Source organism: Petaurus breviceps, unplaced genomic scaffold (assembly GCF_028583685.1).
Source record: "Petaurus breviceps papuanus isolate PSGF00001 unplaced genomic scaffold, PetGlider_PUasm1.0 90650, whole genome shotgun sequence".
NCBI classification, from domain to species: Eukaryota; Metazoa; Chordata; class Mammalia; order Diprotodontia; family Petauridae; genus Petaurus; species Petaurus breviceps.
In genome coordinates this window covers 8,125,338-8,146,585 of record NW_027187299.1, presented here as the reverse complement: position 1 = coordinate 8,146,585, position 21,248 = coordinate 8,125,338, and positions in this window count along the sequence as shown.

Here is a 21,248-nt window from a genome sequence, read left to right as displayed (position 1 = left end):
ATAGAATATTTATATGAACACAATGAAGTGAGCAGAACAAGAAAACAAATATGTATGTATGAATAATAAAAACAACAAAAAAGAAAAGAAAAAGAAACAGAGTGTAGTATAATTATAATGACCAAGCTTACCCCAAAAAAGGAGATGAGAAAATGCCACCCTTTTTGCTTTATAAAGGTGAGGGATTAGGGGAATGCAACAATGCATATGTTGTCAGACTCAGGTGATATTGCTGATTAGTTTTGCTGTGCTGCTTTTTTTTTCCTTTTCCTTTTTTATAAAGGATGACTCACTAGATAAGATAGAAGAGGAACAAATAAAAAACAAGATATATCAATAAAAATGTTAATTTAAATAAAAATGTGGTGCTCGGAACTGAAAACAGTATTCCAAATGTGTTTTAATCAAGAAAAAGTGCAATGGAATTACCTCCTCCTTCATTATGGTTGCTATGTATCTCATAGTTCAGCCTAAGATAGTTAGCTTTTTTTCTTTGTTTCTACATTACACTATTGATGAGAAATGAACACAAATCCCACTAGAATCCCCTGATTTTTTTTATATAAACTATTGTCTAGCTATACCTTCCCTATCTTGTACTTATGAAATTGAATTTTTTTAACCAAAAATATAGGATTTTGCATTTATGTTTATTAAATTTCATCTAATCAGATTTGACCTAATGGGAACCTTTGGGATCCTGAATCTGTCATCCAACATATCAGCTATCTCTCCCAATTCTCTGTCATCTGCACATTTGATAAAAATATTCTATATCCCTTCAATTTAAGTTATTAAAAATTTAGAACAACATCAGGCCCATAAAAGATCCTTGGGCACTCTACTAGAGACCTCCTTCAAAGTTAATATAGACCCATCACTGACTACTCTTTAGGCCAATCAATGATTCAAGTACTCACAAACCCACCTAATTTTACTATCATCTAATCTACATATCCCTATTTTTTCTCACAAGAATAGCATAAATAGCTTTTATCCTTTATGAAATAGAATCTACGTAAGATCATTTCAGTATCAATATATAACTCTATATAGGATCATAGGTTTAAAGGTATAAGTGATCTTAGAGATGTTTAGTCCAACTTTGTCAAATGCTTTACTAAACTCCAGGTATAATATACCCACAACAGTGTCCCAGACTGAATTTTGTTGCCTTGTCAAAAAAAGGAAATGAGGCTATTAAGAATCACTTCATGAGGCCATGCTCCCTTTTAGCAATCATTTCTTTCCCTTCTAAATACTTACAAACCATCACTTTAGTAGTGTGGTCTTGAATTTTTCAGGAATAAAAGTAGACTAGTTTTTGGATTTCAATTTCTTCCCTTTTGGGGGAATTAGGGCATACCCTTCGACCCCAGTGTTATACCTCCTTTCCCATTCTACAAGGTCATTCAAAGCAGAGTTTTGATAACCACACCTTCCAGTTCTTTTAGTAGTGTAGGTTGGATTTTAAGTAATTCAGTAGGCAAAGGGGTGAGGGAAAAGACCTTCCAGGTATAGGGGTCAGGATGATCTAAGGCATGGAAATGGAAATGTGCAAGGGAACTATGCTGGGCAGAGAATTTCTTCTTGGTTAAATTATGGAGTATATGGAAGAGAGAAATATGAGATAGTAACTTGGAAATAAAAATGACACCAGATTGTAGAGGGTCTTGAATGCCAGGCATGGGTAATTTTGAGTCATTGGAGATGTTTAATTGGAAGAGTGACATGACCAGATCTATGCATGAGAACAATTGTTCTGGCAGTGGGGTGTAAAATAGATTGGCAGGTGAAGAGAATAGAGACATGAAACAGTTATAAGGAGGCTATTGTTAGATGATAAGCAAGTAGCCGTAAGGGTCTTGTTCCAGGATAGCAGTTATTAAGGATGTTGTAGAGGTATAATCAATGAGGCTTGAAGATTGATTAGATTTGAGAAGTCAGGGAGAAGTTAGTGATGACAATAATTTTGATCTGTAATCCTAAATGTATAGACATGAGAGGCCAGCTGAATGATGATGGCACCATAGGCAGAAAGACTGAAGTTTGAATAAAAAAGTTTAAGGGGGATGGGAGAAAGATAATAAGTTCACATTTGAACACGTAGAGTTTGAGGTTGCAGTGAGTCATTCACAAAATTTCAGAGTTGGAAGGAACTTAGGAGGAAATCTAGCCCAATTTATACAAGAGAAAAAAAAAAACAAAACTTCTACCATGTACTCAACAAGTAGTCGTCCGCTCTTTGGTTGAAGATCTCCCAGGGGGGGAAATTACCGCCTGAGGCAGTGCATTCTACTTTTGCAAAGCTTTTATTATTAGAAAGTTTTCTCTGATATCCAGTCTAAACTTACTTTTTTTGTACCCATTGATTTTAATTTCTCTTTCTGAAAAGCAGCATGATATAGCAGATACAGCATAAAGAACCCAGGGTGACCTGGGTTCAAATCTATCATTGACACACACTGGCTATGTGACCGCAGACACATCCCTTAATCTCTCAGTGCTCTAGGCAGTTCTCTAAGAATATCTGTTGCAGAGAAAGTATCCATTTACAGGGATAAAGTTAGTTTAACATCCTTTTGAAATCCATTCCCAAATCCTATCTGCTCTCCAGGGCCAAACAAAATGAACCGAATCCCCCTTCCAAGTGATAATTCTTTAAATACTTGGTGACAATTGTCGTATCTGCCACCCCCCCCCCCCCATCTTCTGTTCTCCAGACTGGACATCCCTATTTCCTTGAGGTAATTCTCAAGGCCTCCCTCTGGACAATCTCTAGCATATTAGTGTGCTTCCTAAATTGTGATTTCCAGAATTGAATATAATATATCACATGTGGTCTAACCAAGGCAGAATTGTAATGGAACTTCTTATTCTCAGTCACCATGCCTCACTTAATGAAGCCTACAACTTCATTAGTTTCCTTTGTTGCCATATCACATTGTGAACTCACCTTGAGTTCCAACCCACTTAATACCCCAAATCTTATTGAGATGAACAGCTCTCTAGGCATCTTGAACTTATGCAGATTTTTTTAAAAATTCAAGACTATATTTTTTTCCTGTTAAATTTCATCTTATTTGATTCAGCTCAGTGTGAAAATCTGTCAGGATAATTTTGAATCTTGATTGTCATCCAGTGTGTTAGCTACTGCCTCAGTTTTATATCACCTAGAAATTAAATAAGCATGATATCTATGCCTTTATTCTAGTCATTGATAAAAATGTTAAAAAGCACAGGACCAAAGATGGATCTCTACATCATTCTACCAGAGAGCTCCATCCAAGCTGATATTGAACTGATAATTACTACTTCTTAGTCTAGATATTCAGCTAGATTCAAATCCATATGATTGAACTATTGTTTAGCCCACTTCTCTACATCTTTTCCATGAGTTTAATATGAGAAAGCAGTCTGCAATCAGTGCCTCCACTTCCTTCCCACACATTTGGTTCCACACCTTTTGCAAACTGGTTTCTGACCTCATCATTTGACTGAAACTTCTCTCTCCAAAGTCATTAGTGATTACAGATAGAATTGCTTTCTCAATATTCATCCTGCCTGCTCTCTCTGCAGCCTTTCACATTGTTGACCACCCTGTGTGAGATAAAAGAGTTTGGAGTCTGAGATCAGAAAAGGTCTTTATTCTTTCCCATGAGAAAGAACCCTGCCCCTGTTGCTCAAATGGCATCTTCCAGGGAGAGAGCAACATGTGGAGGCAAGTCCATGGTTATATATCCCCTAATGCAGAAGTCCCAACCCCCAACTGGCCTTCACTCCCATTGTTGGGGAGGCCGGCTCACAATCTAAGCGTGGGAATCTATCTTGGAGACAAAGGACGCGGAAATGTGGGTTTTCCAGTGCAAGGCAAGGAAAGCCCTTTTGCCCTCATTTGGCATATCTTGTGCTAAGGTGGCACTGGGGAAGGTCTCCATTGCTCTAGGTCCCAAATTCCTGTAAGGTCAGGTGACTTCTAAACTTGGGCCTAGTGGATGCTAAAGCCACTCTAGATTTGATTTTTCAGAATGGGGAAACTTCACTGCAAATTGTCCCTCACAACCCTATCTTCTTTTTAGGTTTTTGTGACACTTCTCTCCCGACATTTCTCCTAACTTTCTGATTGCTTCTTCTCAGTCTCCTTTGCTGATTCTTCATCCAAATTAGGCCCATTAACCATGAGTGTCCTCCAATGCTCTAACGTGAGCTTTCTCTTCTCCCTCTATATCATTTTGACTAGTGATCTCATCAGCTTCTATGGATGATTTTTCATTAGTTTTTTTGTAATACTCTTCTCTCCTGGTGCTCTCCACATATCCAGTCCTAACATCTGTCCTGAGCTTCATTCTTATAACACCACTTACCTATTGTACACCTCAAACTGAATGATCTATAGGCATAAAAACATCAACATGCCCAAAACAGAACATATTTTCTTAAACTTTTCCCACATTTCCCTATTACTGTTACAGGCACTACCAACCTCTAGGCCACCTAGGCTTACAACCTGGGTACATCTTCAGTTCCTCTCGAACTCACCTCACATATAAGATCAATGGTCAAGTCTTACAGTATCTACCTTCAAAGCATCTCTTTTACTCATTCCTTTTTCTCCACTCATGCAACCATCACCCTGGTACAAGCTCTCACCACATCATACCTGGACTATTGCAATAGTTTCTATTTGGTTTCCTTGCCTCAAGTCTCTTCACGTTCCAATCCATTCTCCAGCCAGCTTCCAAAAATTATCTTTCTAAAACAGTACGACCATGTCACTTTCCCACTCCTCACTCAATAAACTCCAGTGGCTCCTTATTTCCCTTAGTATCAAACAAAATCCTTTATTTGGTTTTGAAAGCCTTTTATAACCTGGCCCCTTCCTACCTTTCTTCTCTTCTCATGCCTTCTCATATTCTGTAATTCAGAGGCATTGGCCTCTTTGCTAGTCCTTAAAAAGTATACTCCATCTCCTGGCTCCTAGCATTTTCATGGCTATCCCCCAAGACTTGAGTACTCTCTCTCTTTCCTCAGCTCTGCCCAAGATCACCCCATACCACAATCAGAGTGTGAGCTTTCATGTTAAAAGGCAGCATAATACAATGGAAAGAATGCTGGCTATGGAGTTAAAGGGTATAGATTTAAATCCTACCTTTGGCACAGTGCCTAGGGAACCTTGGGCAAATCACTTAACTTCTCTAGGGCTTCCTTGGTTTCCTTATTTGTAAAATGAGGAATTTGTGCTCTCTTCTAGCTCTAGGGCTATGAGCTTATCTTCATCACATATTTTTTCATTTTAGCAATCCCCTTATGATGTTTTGCAGGTATCCATAGCTGAAAGTCAGGGGAAAATGTCTTTTTCTAAAAAAAAAAAAAAAAAAAAAAAGCTTTTCCTATTAAACCAAAGACAGCTGCAATCTTCTTGGCTACCTAGATACTAAGTTACTCGTCAAGCAATCACCTACCATTTCCTGACCATTAGCTAAAAGCTTCTCAAGCCTGAGATGCACAGGGGTCCTTTAAGGACAGATAGATTTCTCACATTATTTAGTCTAAAGCATTTGTTAAGTATCTATTGTATTCAAAGTACAGCAAGGCTGTGCTATCAGCTCGAGGTAGTGATGTGGCATAGTGACTAGCACGCTGGGGCTAATGTCAGGATAGACCCGAGTTCAAACTCTGCCTTAGGTACTTACTAGCTGTATGACCCTGGGCAAGTCATTTTAACCTCTGCCTTATTTTCTTCAGCTGTGAAATGGGGATATTAATAGCACTTACCTCAGGGTTATCGTGAAGGTCACATAGAATAATATGTGTAAAGTGCTTAGCATAGTGTCTAACACATAATAGGCTCATAATGAATGATTGTTTCCTTCTTTCTTATCAATCACAGTGCCACCTTCTAATGGAAGTTTTTTATGATCCCTCCACCTGGGGGTTAGTGTTTTCTTCCTCTTCAAATTACTATGTATATACTCATCTGTTTGCCTGTTGTATTCCTGCTTCTCTCCCCATGTAAACCTCTTGAGGGCAGGAACTATTTTTCTTTAGTCTTATTTTTTTGCAACTGGTACAGAATTGGCACTTAGATGCTTCTTGGCTTGGTTCTGAGTTACGAAGGAACTCTTGAACACATTTCCATGCCCTCAGCTCACAATTAACTGAGAAAACTAGAATCAGATCCACTTCCCCATAAATATAAGTGTCATTCTTATGGATTTATAAGGACAAGAACTGGCCCTGTGATAGTATTAGTATAGGGAGTTTTGAACAAGGAGCTTTTTCTATAAATACAAATTCCTACCTTCCCTGTAACCTAAAGTTTGATGGAATCACAGGGAGACACTGAGAAGCTAAGTGAATTTCCCAGGTTCACAAAGCCAGTATCTTTCAGAAGTTTGACTTTAACTCAGGTTTTCTTGGCTCTGAGGCCAGAGCACTGTCCATGAAACCACACTACCTCTCATTGGATTTATGTGAACATGTGGTGTCCTAAAAGTCTTAGTGCAGTTTTGATAGCTTTAGGAGTTCAAGTGCTATGAACTAACAAAAAACATCTTTTACAACCTTGATAATTTACATTTTTTTACACTTATTTAGCTTTGTGGATTTTGATTGATAAATTTTTTATTTTACTTTTGACAAGATGAGACATCCTGTTACTATGCATTGTGTATGTGACTTTCTGGAGAACATTTTCTCAAAACAATGGAGGATAGGTTCGCTGGCTTGGCTGTCTTGGTCACCTGATCAATCTCCATTCTATTATTTTTTTCTTGGGGGGTCATTTAAAAACTGTTCTATATGCACCCAAACCTTGTTCTTTGGATCATTTCATGGGTAGAATTACAAAAGCAATCCTTTCAGTCACTGAGCAACATCAGGTGAAAGTTTATTACTAACTTCAGAAACTGATTAGAAAGATGTATAGTACAAAATAGTGGTTAAGTTGAATTTTAGAAAGAAACATGACAATATCTTAAAGTTTTAAATAATTAGCCTTTCAAAAAGATTTTTGAAAATTTATGGTATTTATCCTTCAGAAATTATTAAAGCTTAAAACTTCACTAAGACTTCTGGGATACCTTGTGTTATACAGAAAAATATACATATTAAGTGTACAGGTAATTGACCTCAACTGGCACTGGTGGCTTACAGTCATTCATTTCTTATCATCCCTACAGTAAAAGCAGAGGTAACCACAACTTCATTTCTCTTTACCCGTAACTGAGCAATAAATGGGCAACTAGATAGGGTGGTGCATAGAGTGTCAGGCCTGGAGACAGGAAGATTCATCTTGAGTTCAAATCTGGTCTCAGACACTTACTAGTTGTGTGACCCTGAGAACATCACTTAGCCCTGTTTGCCTGGGTTTCCTTATCTGTAAAAAAAAACCAAAAAGGCTGGAGGAGGAAATGGCAAACCATTCCAGTATCTTTGCCATGAAAACCCTAAATAGGGTCACAAAGAGTCTGACATAACTGAAATAACTGAACAACACTGAATAGTAAATGGGCATCATGAACAAAAAGAAGCTCCCTTTCTTGACCCCACAAGATACAAAACAGATCTTCCTTTCATAGCCCTCTGTCTTTCTTTTTCTCTTCCCCTCCCCCTCATTTCCAACTGGTTAAATTCCTAAAGTTCCAAATTTTAAAAGGTTTAAAGGAAAAGAAATCAGCAGATGAGATCAATAGGGGTTAATAGGCTTGCCTAGTGAAAATAAAACCAATATCCCAGCAGGAGATTCTTTAATTAGCTAATCTAACTTAGCTTCCCCTTCTTTCTGCCTAGATAGCAAGAAATCAGCTGGGTAAAAATATTGCTAGGGTCAGAATCACAGAAGGAATTATTCTTCCCAGCAGCTTTTGCCAGGCCAGGCCTATATTGCTCCTGATTAATGCAGGGAGAGCATTATGTATAAATAATAATATAACATATATAATAAATAATAATATAATATAATAATAAAAAAAACTTTATACATTGTATGTATAAAGTCAGACCAGAGAGATGACCATGTGAATGAAAAGGAAATAAGCATTTATGTAGCACCTACTATGTGCCAGACTTTTTGTTTGTCCAGTTGTTTTCAGCCATGTCCAATTCTTTGTGATCCCATTTGAGGTTTTCTTAATAGAGATGCTGGAGTGGTTTGTCATTTCCTTCTCCACCTCATTTTACAGATGGGGAAACTGAGGCTCAAGCAGGTTGGGTAACTTGTCCAGGATTAGACAGGTCAGAAGCTAGATTAGCTGCATGAGCCAGAGGCTGACCACTGAAATATATTGCCAAAAGTGAGGGTAGGTATTTTTTGCTTTGGTCAGTGATGGAGACTCAGCACTCAAGACTTCAGTGTTGATAAGAACAAAACTATTCTAGGTCCATAAATAAGTTTGATGCCCGAACTCTGTACTTGCCAGCAACTCAGGAAGAAATCTGCAAATTCAGGCAATTTCCAATGGTCAGTTGGCTAGATGTTTGTTTCTGAAAGTGGGAATGGTGTAGTAAGCAGGGTGCTAGAAGCAATTATTAAGCACTTACTATGAGCCAGATATTGTGTTAAATGCTAGGGATACAAAATGAATGAAAAGTCATGGTTGCTTTTGCAAAAAAAAAAATTAGTAAATTTTTTAAAATTAAAATTTTTGTAAAAGTAAAAATTTCTTTTAAGAAAAATAAAAAGACTCTGCCCTCAAGGAGCTTCCATTCTAATGGAGGAAGACAACACATAAAAGGGACCTGAAATGGGAAGAAGGGAAGGAGAAAGATACCTATGGTGGGACATGATATTGAGGTATCAAAAGCCAGAAGGAGAGCCAAGAGGGGAATGAAGGTTGACTGCCCTGGGTCTCTCCCCAACATGGAGGACCTGGGAGGAACTCACTAATGGGAGAGGGCTGGCATGATGGAGGGATGTGTCAGGGTGACATGTCAGCAGGGGCATGGGAGCAAGGTCCTGAAAGTCAAATGCAGGGCTGGGAGGAGAATAAAAGTTGGGTAGAAGGTAAACATATCAGGTTAGAGTCAGATTATTAGGTTATAAAATCCATGATGGCAGAGAATGGTGTGCAGTAGGAGCTGTTCCTTCTCACTACCAGTAACAGCTGCTGATTAACTGCCACCAACAGGCCAATGAGCCCAGGAGCCCTGGGAGTGGCATCATCCTCCAGACTACTAGTCCTGCTTCTGTGCTGGCTCTCACAGCTGTAATCCAGGGAATCAACTCCAGTGGAGGAGTCAACCACCCCAAACAACTCAAAGGGAAAGCTGCTAGCCTAGATGAAGCATCAAGGCACTTAAGGGAGGGAGAGAGGGCAGCACAAGCCAGGCAAGTCAAACCACCGCCTCTGCCCTGAACGTCATCTCCCCTCAGACCCTGATAGAAATAGGCCAGGACCTAAAGCCAAGAGTTTTTGGAATAGCCTTGCTTCCAATGCAATTCATGCAGCAGTCATCCTGCAAAACAACCAATCCCTGTGGAGATGCAGCCTGGCAACTGCTCCTGTAGGTACTACAGCCTTATTTATTGAAGTCTCAGAAAAGAAAGCTCTTTGTTACCAAAGTCCTTGGCACTGTCAGATGGTAAAATAACAAGAACAGATTATTTTTATCAGTGGAGATGGCATTAAAGAAAAAGCATTACTATCTGCTTTCTGGCCACGCCCTAAGGCCCTGAGACCTTTTCATCTGAATTGCAGCTGAAACCTTCTATCTGTATTGTCTCTTCCTTTAGAATGTGAGCTCCTTGAGATCTGGGACTATCTTAACTTTTTTTTTTCTCTTTGTATCCCCAGCACTTAGCACAATGCTTTGTACATAGTAAATGCTTAATAAATCATTTAAATCCATCCATCCTTCCATTCATTCCTCCATCTATTCATCCATTATCTAAACTTTCTTTTCTCCTTATACCTAAGCACAGTGCAATCCACTCAGCAAGAGGTTAACAGAAGTTTCATTCATTCATTTATTGTCCAAACTTTCTTTTTTCTCCCAGTACCCAGCACAGTGCTATCCACATAGCAAGAACTTAATCACTGTTCATTGTGTAGCACACAAAGCTCGCTGGAGCTACTCCCTCAGACCTTTCACTGGCACTATCTAATTGAGATACCACTACACAGTGCCTAGTTTTCCCCTCTGGGCTCTATCTAGAGGTAGCTACGAAACAGCTGGGTAGAGAGGTTTGCTAATACTAAAGCTCATGAGCCCCCATCAGTATACTTCCTCCCTTTATTTTTAGTTATAAGTCATCCAGACATGATTAGCTTTTGAAAATGAATGTTTATGGGACAGCTACCTGGTGTAGTGAATAGAACACCAGCTCTGGAGTCAGGAGGACTTGAGTTCAAATCCAGACTCAGATGCCTAATACTTACTAGCTGTGTGACCTTGGGGGCAAGTAACTCCACTTGCCTTGCTTTCCCCCCTCCCAAAAAAAAAAAGAGTATTTATTATGGTAGTAACTAGTATATTTAGTTCACGACCAACCTCCCCGCCCCCAATGACTTCCTATTTTTCTATAAGTATATACAGAGTCCAGGGAAAAGTGTTCTCAAACTTAGGGAGTGCATGTGGCCAAGGGATAACTCACAGTTCATGGAATTCCTTTTTCCTGGAGTCCTTAAGATATTCCCTTTAAGTTTGGAGCAGTTCTGCCTTCTACTTTTTCAGTTCCATTAAAGAGCCTCAAATCTTCCTTTCTTTATCTCTTCCAATATATCCTAGGCTCCCAAAGCAGATACTGTTGCCAGACAATCCAGGGATGTTACCAGATAGCAATGGAAAGATAGGAAGTCCAGAATCCTCCAGCCCTCCAAATTCAGGGGGTCTTCCTCCAGTCAGAGTTGGGGAGAGGAGACTGAGGCTGAGGCTGGGGCTCTGCCCCTCTTTCCTAAAGACTTCCTTTTCAGGGATGTAGCTGATATTATTTCTCTTTTCTGGTCACAAACCTGAGAAAATATATTCAGGTTTATGTAAGATTATGTAAATGCTAGGACCCGCAGAACCCAGAAAAGCAACTTTTCTATCAACCCCAAGTCCCCTTGAATCCACATTTGGGATTAGAGATCCATGCCTGAGGTTGAAGAGCTAACCCGAAGTCTTAGACCATTATATGCTTTGAGAGCTCATCTGAGACTAGACTTCACTTCTAAAAGAAGTTCATATGTTTATTTTATCTACTATTTTTAGTCTTTTATCTTTACATTTTCTTTTCTAATTGCCTTTGGGTTGGGACATATCTTCCTAAGCAATGATGAATTTTGTAAAACTTTGTCCTGAAATGGCCAGTAAGGAAATGTCTTGCATGATTATATATGTAAAATCTCTATCAAATTGCTTGCCTTCTCAAGGAGGGAGAAGGGAAGGGAAGAAGGGAGAGAATTTGAAACTCAATTTTTTTAAATGTTAGAAATTTTTGTTTACATGCAACTGAGAAAAAATAAAGTAAAAATTAAATGAAACAAACAAATTAAAAAAAAAACACTTTATGCTGGTTGTATAGGACTATTATGTTTGGGAGTAACTAAAGCTCTAGGCAAACCCAACTATAGGATGTCTGGGTCCTCACCAAAACAATGCAAAAATCAATTTTTAAATTTGGAATTATCTAAGAATTGTCCATCAGGGATATTGTTGACAGTCAGTACATGTCCCTGAGAGAGACAATTCAGAACTGTATCTAATTGATTTCTGGATCTTCCCCAAATCATAAGAAAATATTCCAGGATTGGGGATATGGACCAGTGTGTCCCAAAGTACCCCTATTTGACTTGATAAATTAATCAAATGCTTTACTGGGGGAAGACTATTAGAAGGATAGAGTAGGGAGCCCCAAGCAAGATAATAAAGCATAGAGAACTTCTATTGATTGGTTGTTTGACCTACAAAAGCAGAGGGTTGTACTCTGGGACTGTCAAATGTTGAAGACTTGCTCTTTGACATTTTCTTTGTACTTTTCAGCAAATGGTAAGGGAAGGGCATTTCTTGCTCTTTCACCACAACCAGCAACAACAGTAGCAAGTTGCCTTAGAAGTACATGGTGTATGTAGTTCAGCTAAAATGCCATCTTTTGCGAGAAACTTTTTCCAGTCCTCCATCTTAATGCCATCCCTCTGAGATTATCTGAATTTATCCTGTATATGTTTCGGAGTTTCCCCCATTGAACAGTGAGCTCCTTGGGAACAGTGATTGTTTTTTCCCTATCTTTATAACCCCAGAGGTTAGCACAGTACCTTGCATATAATAGCCACATAACAAATGGTTTTTGATGACTTGATATATGCATCTCTTAGTTCTGAGTATATCAAGAATTTTATTTTTAAAAATTTCTTTTATTTTTAAAATTTATAATTTAATTTTTTTCAATTAATAAAAAATTATATTCTTTTCCTCCTGATACCCCATCCATTACGAGGGGAAAAAACTCCTTGTAACAAATATACATAGTCAAGCAAAACTAATTTTTGCATTGGCTATAAACAAAAAATAATTGTCTCTATCTGTAACCAGAATCTACTGCCCATTTGTCAGAAGAGGGTTGCGTGTTTCATTGTGGGTACTCTGAAATTTAGTTGGTCATTATATGATCAAAGTAATTAAGTCTTTCAAAGTTTTTGTCCTTACAGTGTTGTTGTCATAAAAATTGTTCTCCTGGTTCTGCTCTTTTCAGTCCTCTACATTTCATTCAGTTCATATCTCCCCAGGTTCTCTGAAACCATTTTCATCTTTTACTATATTGCAATAGTATTCCATTACATAATTTTTTTGTACATATAGATGCTTATCCTCTTTCTTTGATCTCTTTGGTGTATAGACCTAGTAATGCTATCACTGGGTCAATAGGTATTCACAATTTAATAACTTTTGGGGCATAGTTCCAAATTATTTTCTAAAATGATTAGACCAATTTGCAGCTCCACCAACAGTACCTGTTTCATACTGCTTATTTGGCATTTGTAATTTTCCTTTTGTCAAGGAATCTGTTTCTTAGCTAAGATTTTGTGCCTCCTGTACTAAGCTTTTAATTCTATTTTTTTTTTTTTGGTTTTTGGAGGGCAGTTAGGGTTAAGTGATTTGCCCAAAGTCACATGGCTAGTTTTTTTTGTGTTAAGTGTGAGGCTGGATTGAATTCAGGTCCTCCTGACTCCAGGGCCAGTGCTCTATTCACTGCGCCACCTACCCATCCCTCTTTTAATTCTATTTTAAAGTCTTTCCTTCATAATTCTATTTTCCAATTCTTTCTTCTAATACTCTCATTTTGTAGAATTATTTTAAATTCTTTTTTTTTTAACTCATGCTTCATTTCTTCCAGGAATTTTAATTGAACTTGTGCCCAAGTTACACTTTTCTTTGAAGCTTTGCTTGTAGATGCTTTGGAATATTCTCTTCTTCTAAGTTTATGTATAGGGAACCCCTGTCATAATAGGTCTTTTGGATAGGGTTCTCTATTTGTTTACTCAGTCTCTGAGTCTTACTTCCTGACTTTGAACTTTGCTCACATCTGGAGGGAATGTCTGGGCCTTTCTTAGTCCTGTTTTTGTTCTCTTGGGACCTCCTGCTTCTTTCTCTGGATGTTAAATGCTGTGTTCTTTAGGAATCTCTGTAGCATCTCAGACTAGAGACTGGCAAGTATTTAGTTAAAATAGTCTGATCTAGGGTTTAGTGTGGCATCACCTTTTCTTCCAGGTCCTCAGGTTTTCCTTGACTACCCATACATCTCCCTGGCTCTCTCACCTTAACCTGTAGCATTTTAAACTTCAAGGTATCAAAACTCCTTGGAACATAAAGAAATATCTTAAACTGTGGTAAGATTTTAATGCCTATTGCTAGAGCACTGGATGGAGCATCAGGAGATTAGAATTCTGGTCCTGCATCTGCCATTTGCCAGCTGCATAATTTTGAACAAGTCACTTTACTCTCTGGGTTCCTGTTTCCTCATCTGTGGATAAAAGAGATTAAATTAAATGATGACTAAGTTCCCTTCCAGCTCCCAGATCCTTTGGTTCTATAATCATGGCTAACCCTTCAAAAATAAGTATATTTTGATAGGAAAACCCAGGGAATAATCTTCTAAGGGTAGGATCTCAGGAACTGTGACAGACTAATAGGAAAAACACCATATATACAATGTCTTCCTCTACCTACAAGTAAGGTGGGACCAGGAGCCAGATGAGTGATGATGAAGAAATAAGTTCCATTCCCCAAAAGCACAGAGAACGAGAACAAGGAAGAACCCTTCAGGTCATGTAAATGTATACTTTCTCCTCTATTCAACAATTCTTATTCTGAATGATTTTCTACAAAATGTTATCTCATTTTCTTCAATTCTACTGTGAGTACTCATAACTGCATTGTTCTTTGCTTTATTTTTTTTAAAAAGCATTTTTTTTTCTCGTGTCAGTAGTAGACTTTGAGTTCAGCCTTAGAAGATTGCCATTAAGAATACATCTTCATGTGATTGACAAGTCAGTGTCTATGCTGAGAAATCATCAATAGGGCATATGCTATTATGTCCTCTTTGGAGAATTATAGAAGCAATAAGTGAACCCTACTGAATTGCAAATGTGAATGAGGGAAATAGCCCTGAAAATCTGTGGACAGGTTAGAAATATAAATGTGGGACTGCATATGCTCTGCCTTTGACCAGAGCTTTTCAGTCACCATTCCTGAACATGTCCCTTACCTAGATTTTCAACATGCATTAAATTAGAAGATGGTGCTGTGTTTGCCAGATACTACCTAGTCACCATTATCCATTCTGTCATCCAAAGGTTAATAAAGTGGTTCTCATTAATCATGGACCTTATCAAGTAGTTATGCATAGTGGATAGGGCCCTGGATGAGGTTCAAGACCTTTCTCTGCCTCTAGTTATATGACCTTGAGGAGGGGAGGGAGATCAGATTATAGGAGGGGTTCTTAAACTTTTTTCTATACTCCCTCAAATATCTAAAGAATCAAAATGCTTCCTAATTGGATTATAGACATATGGTAGAGAGAAATAGAAGTCAGCTAAGTGGCTCAGTGGGTAGAGCACTGGGCCTGGAGTTAGGAAATTCAAGTTCAAATCTAGCCTCAGACACTCCTTAGCTGTATGACTCTGGGCAAGTCACCTAACCTTGTTTGCCCCCGTTTCCTCATCTGTAAAATGAGCTGGAGTGGCAAACCACTCCAGTATCTTTGCCAAGAAAACCCCAAATCCTGTCATGAAGTGTCAATCATGACTGAATGACTTAAACAACAAAGAAATAAACTTACTATATTATCAACAACCAATTGCATGCAAGAAGTGGCATAAAATATCTTCCAAAATATGTATGACCAGAAAAGGAGGTGAACTGGTCATATAAGAATAACAAAGGGGGAGGCTAGGTGGTGCAGCAAATAGAGCACTGATCCTGGAGTCAGGAGGACCTGAGTTCAAATGCGGCCTTGGATACAACACAAAACTAGATGTGTGACCTTGGGAAAGTCATTTAACCCCAACTGTCCTACCTTCCCCCCTCCAAAAAGCAAAACAAACAAAGAAAAAAAAAAGAATAACAAAGGACAGTAAACAGTCTCCATACTCTGCTGATAACCATAAGAGGAAGGCCCCTGGATTGGGGTGGATGTCTTGTGGAGAATGTGTAAGAACACATGAACAAGATTGTCCCAGGATGAGCAGGCCTTCTTACATTTCTGCTGCCCCACTGGAGGGAGAAGATGATGACATAATTCTATAGCAGTATTCCCCAGAGCCTTGCAGTTAGTAGAATTAATCATCTCTTCCCATCCCCTCTCCTGCTAAATCTCTGTCACTCTTTCCAATAGCCAGTAGCTACTTCCCCCAAGGGCAGCTAAGTGAGAGCACTGGGCCTGGAGTCAGGAATCAAGCCTCAGATACTTAATAGCTTTGTGACCCTGGGCAAGTCACTTAATCCTGTTTGCCTTAGTTTCTTCATCTATAAAGAAGGAAATGGCAAACCATTCCAGTATCTTTGCCAAGAAAACCCCAAAAGGGGTCACAAAGAGTTGAATAGGGCTAAAAAAAAAATGATTCAATAACATTTCCTCCAAGAGTTTAGGCTCTGAAGTTGTCATAATCTCTTTCCTAAAGTGTTAGCTGATAAAAAGGATTTCACTGCTAGGCAGATCATTTTCATTTCAACATAGAACTGTAGAAATGGGAAAAGAAAATGAAAATTTAAAAGAAAATCCTTTGAAACCCCAAAATAAATCTTAAAGGTACAGATTTTGAGCTTGGTTACTTTTGAACAGAAGAACAGGGTCACGATCAAAAGAAAACCAACTGATAAGGTGACTCTGTCAATCATGCCACATAAAGATATGAAGGCCATTTAGAATGCTGTAGTCTGTAGTATCTCTAACTAGGGAGGGTCAGACTTTAATCTCTAATCTTGTCAATCTGGAATTTTCTACAAACATTCAGGTTTGTAGGGTCAATGAAAGAGGAAAGTAAGGGAAAATGCCAGATGGTTCAACAGTGTTTTGCATTTTATAATAGTAATAGCTTATTTTTACATAGTGCTTTACATAAATCAGCTCCTATTATTCTTATAACAACCTTTAGCTAAGTAGTGTATATACCATTTAACTCCTTTTACAAGTGATAAAATTTAAGTAATTTGTCCAAATTCACATGACTAATAAATGATAAAACTGAGATTTGAACCTAGATTATCTGTGTGCAAGGAATTGTTCTTCTAGGCCAGCAGTTGTGGGTAGGTTCACATTTCACCCATGTAGTTCCGTGGAACATTCTGAGCTCATATTGGTCTGATCAGTCACAGTTGGACACCCTGTAACTTGACTCTAACATGTGATGTCATTTTGGTTCTCTTCAAGAACAAAGGTTAACAATCAAAACCTTTGTTCTCTATAGCAAAGATCCCATATGATTGTGGAACCCCTGGCTCAGTGTGGGTAATTTTGGGTAATCATAATTATGAAAATGCACCTTGAGTCCCAATCACAAAACTACTCCCAGGCAGGACTCATAAATCAAATAGCAAAGCTTTTAATAAAGACAAAATAGTAAGTGAAGTAGCAGTTATTATAGCGTATATATGTGTATGTACACACAATTTATATATATATATGTGTGTGTGTACACAAAATATACACATATATACATGTGTGTATAATATGTGTACATACACATACAGAAGAAAAAGCAAAATCTGAAATTCCTCTCAAAACTGTAATGTAAATTGGACATCAGTGTTTCTTGGTAGTTTAAAAGGAAGGGCTTTTGTCTTTTGTACCTTACTTTGTGATTTATGTGTGAATCAATCAAGAGCTTGTGCTCTTTTAAAAAACTGTGCTCTAGGAACTGCTTGACACTTTTGATGTGGCAATTTGAAGGCCATTGGGAACTGTGCCATGTGGTCTCTGCTGGATCTCTGGTACAAGGCTTTGGGGAAGCACTTAAGAAAATGTGCTTCATCTTTCCTAGGATTTCTTAGACCATTCTGAAACTGGGGCTATGGACAAATATACCCCATAACAGCTAGGGCTACATCAGTTAAAAAGTTTAAATTGAGACAGTTTCTACTCTCTTTATCCCTCTTTCTTTCTGCTCTCTCTCTCTCTCTCTCTCCCTTTCTCTTTCTGTCTCTTCCTCTCTCCCTCCACCTCTTTCTCTCCTTCCATCTCTGTCTCTGTCTCACTCTTTCTGTGTCTCTGTCTCTCTTTCTCTCTCCAACCCCCCACCTCCCACCATGAGACAGGTAAGGGCACTCTGCAGAGCTCAAGACCTAGCCACCCAGCCTAACCCTGGTAGAAATAGCAGAGCATATGTCAGTCAGAGCACAGGTACTGGTCTAACAGAGTCTCTGGCTTTGTGTCTTTGGAATTTTGTTTTGTTTTGCTTTGCTTTGCGTCTTTTGGTTTTTTGCTTTATGTCTCTTTCTCAGAGTATGAATGAGTGATCCTGAGCTGGATGCTACTAGTTTTGGGAGCTTCAGAGAGGTCAAGCGGCTCTTGAGTTCCTCAGTGGAGACTGAAGCAGGAGGAGTTTCCTACACTGGAGAGGACAGTCATGAAGAAGAGAAGGAACCTAAACTCTGATCTGACTAAACAGAATGTCTTCACATTGCCTGAGAAATCCTGACCATGTCAACGCAGTGTCAGTGACTGGGTGACCTGTGGTACCAGCAGGTCTTCTAAAAGAGAGCTGGGGCGGGGGCGGGGATGCAAAAGTGTCTGGCCCAGTGTAGGGGGAAAGGGAGCATTGCTAGACTCCAGAGTAGGGGGCAGAGCTCAGGCCCCATCAGTAGAGGTATTTGTAGTGCTCTTGCCCTGGCACAAAGGCGCAATGGCAGCACCTACTTGGGCTATGGTTAGGGGGCATTCCAGGGGCCCAGGATAGGGCAGCAGAGTTAGGCCCCCACATGGCCCCAGAATAAGGGGATGGAAGCAGGCCCCAACAGTTGTAGTGCCCAGAGGGGCTCTCTTATCCCAGCACAAGGGAATAGTAGCAGGGCAGTTGTGCTTAGGCCCTGGTAAGGTGGGAGACAAGGTGAAGGACAGCCCATATCAGCAGTTGCTCCCCGCATAGATGGCTGGAGTTAGGTCCTGGCATAGTAAGATAATGCTTGACCTTTGGAGAGGGAGGTAGAGTCAGACAGCCAGACCTGATTTTGAGTCAAGAGAACCTGGGTTTGAATTCTACCTCAAACTACAACTAGCTTTGTGACCTTGGACAAGTCATTTAACCTTTCTCTGGTCCTGAAAAAGAATTCCCCTCTATTATATATTTCAAGTAGGCATCCATACTTTCCTTGAAGACATCCACTTGGGAAAACCCACCACCTACCTCCTCAGGTAGCCTGTTGCATTTTTGAATAGTTCAAATTGTTAGGAAATTTTCCTGCGCAATTGAACCTTAATTTGTCTTTTTCCAACTCCTATCCATTACTCCTGGTTGTGCCTTCTGGGACCACATGGAACAAGTCTCATCTCCCAGGGGACAGTCTTTCAAACATTTGAAGACAACTGTAGTCCTTGAAAATCTGGCATATGATTCACTCTGCTTGACCACAGAGGACAGAATTAGGAGCAATGGGTAGAAGCTTCAGAGTGACACACTTAGGTTTGACAGAAGGGGGAAAACCTTTCTAACCATTAGAGCTATACAAGAGTGGATTTTAGAGTTTAGTAATAGTCTTTTCATTTTGGTTCACTTTAGTTTATAAGCTCTTTAAATTCTTATGCTAGTACAAAGGTTTTTCACAGTTGGAGGAAATATGCATATAATACTAATTCAGTTTTTTTCACTTTGAATTATTTCACATAGACTCTACATATATCTTTTTGGTTGCTTTTTTTTTTAACTTTTCATTCTTGTCTGCACTAAAATATTATTTCAGTGCTTCATTAAGCTACAGAGGAGAACCTTAGTTTCCCAAAACTTATAGGGCACTCCCAAAGAGTGCCAACCTTGGCTCAAAGACTTGTAGTGAGGGACCCCACTAGTGGACCCACTATCAGAGGATGGCCTCTATCAGTACAGCATCAGGGAGGGACTACATATCTGGCAAAGACTATGTGGGGGCCAGTCTCAGCAAAAAGGTGAAGAGATCAGCACAAGATATTAGTAGCCCCGTAATGGCAGAGACATAAATTTCCATTTCATGTATGTGCCCTGGCATATGTGTTCCCAAGTACGTATGAGTATGCCTTGGCTCCTTGTAGTGCCTACCTGTATGCCACTCCACATGTGTTCCCTGGACACAGGCTCCCTATGTGGGCATTGCCTTTTCACATACATTCCTTACATGTATCTACTCTTCTAATTGATGATGGTCTACATTTTTGTAGGAGAGTACATTTCAGGTTAATGGGGTAAATGTTTAATTGCTATGCTACTTCATCAAATGTCATCGCTTTGAATCGATTGTATCTTTTACCTGAACGTTAAAGGTAGAAACATCAGTGGGAGCTCAGGAGCTACAATAATAATGGACAAAGATCCATAATGTCCCTTGAGTCTTGTGTAACCTGATCTGGAAGGACCCACTCTAATTTGGAGGTGATCCAGGTAAGGCCTTTTCTTAGGGCAGCTAGGTGGTGCAGTAAATAGAGTGCCAGGCCTGGAGTCAGAAAGACTCCTGTTCTTGAGTTCAAATCTGGCCTCAGACCCTTACTAGCTGTGCAGTTCTGGGCAAATTCCTTAATTTTGTTTGCCTCAATTTCCTCTTCTGTAAAATGACCTGGAGAAGAAAGCATCAAACCATGCCAGGCTCTTTGCCAAGAAACCGAGAGTCAGCTACAAATAATAAAAAAAAAAAAGCCAGAGAAACAAACAACTGAACAACAATAAAAAACACATGTAAAGCATTTTACATGCCTTAAAATCTCTCTGCATATCAGTTAGCTTTATTGAGAGGCATCTTGGCAGAGTAGATGGAGAGCCAGCCTCAGAACGGGAAAGATGGATTTAAGTCCTGCTTCTGCCACGTGCTGGCTGTGTGACCTGAGGCAAGCCAATTAACCTTTCATTGCTTTTAGGAACCTCTTAAGATTACAAACTGAAGAGAAACTGTTGTTTCATGGGAACAGGAGCTTCCTTATCCAGGAGTTAAATCCCAAGTCCATTCCCTATTCTCCTTCAATTATAATTTTGCAAAGTCTTACAGAAATGAAACTCCATATCCATAATGACCCCTCAAAACCAAACCTCAAGAGCTAAACTAGCCCGAGGCATTTTGAATCCAGCAGTTATTCTCCCTCCAGAGACTAAACATTGCAGTCACTCTCAATTTGAAAAGCAACAAGTTATTCAGGCCCCAATATTGTGAAAACCAAAGTGGATTGTGCTCATTTGAAATGCAGATGTAATTGAACTCTAATTACTATTGCCCTGGTGGTTTCTCCTTCGGAAGCTGAGGCAGGCAGAGGGAGAATAGAAAGGTCTGGCTATTATGGCTAACACAGAGTGAAATACTGTGTCTATTGGTACTGAGTCAAATTCAAACACACATACACATACATACCGAAAAGGGGGAAAAACACCCCAAAACACCTGGTACACTGAGAAGAGCACTGACTCTGGAATTAAGGGTTTGAATTGTGCTTCTGACACTAACTACAGGTGACCTTGGGCAAGTCAAGTCACTTAACCTTTCTTGCCTCAGTTTTCTCATCTGTGAGATGAGGGGGCTAGACTAGATAATCCCTGAGGTCCTTCTGGCCTAGACCTTCTGACTCCCGGGACCTGTACTCTTTCTACTACATCATGGCT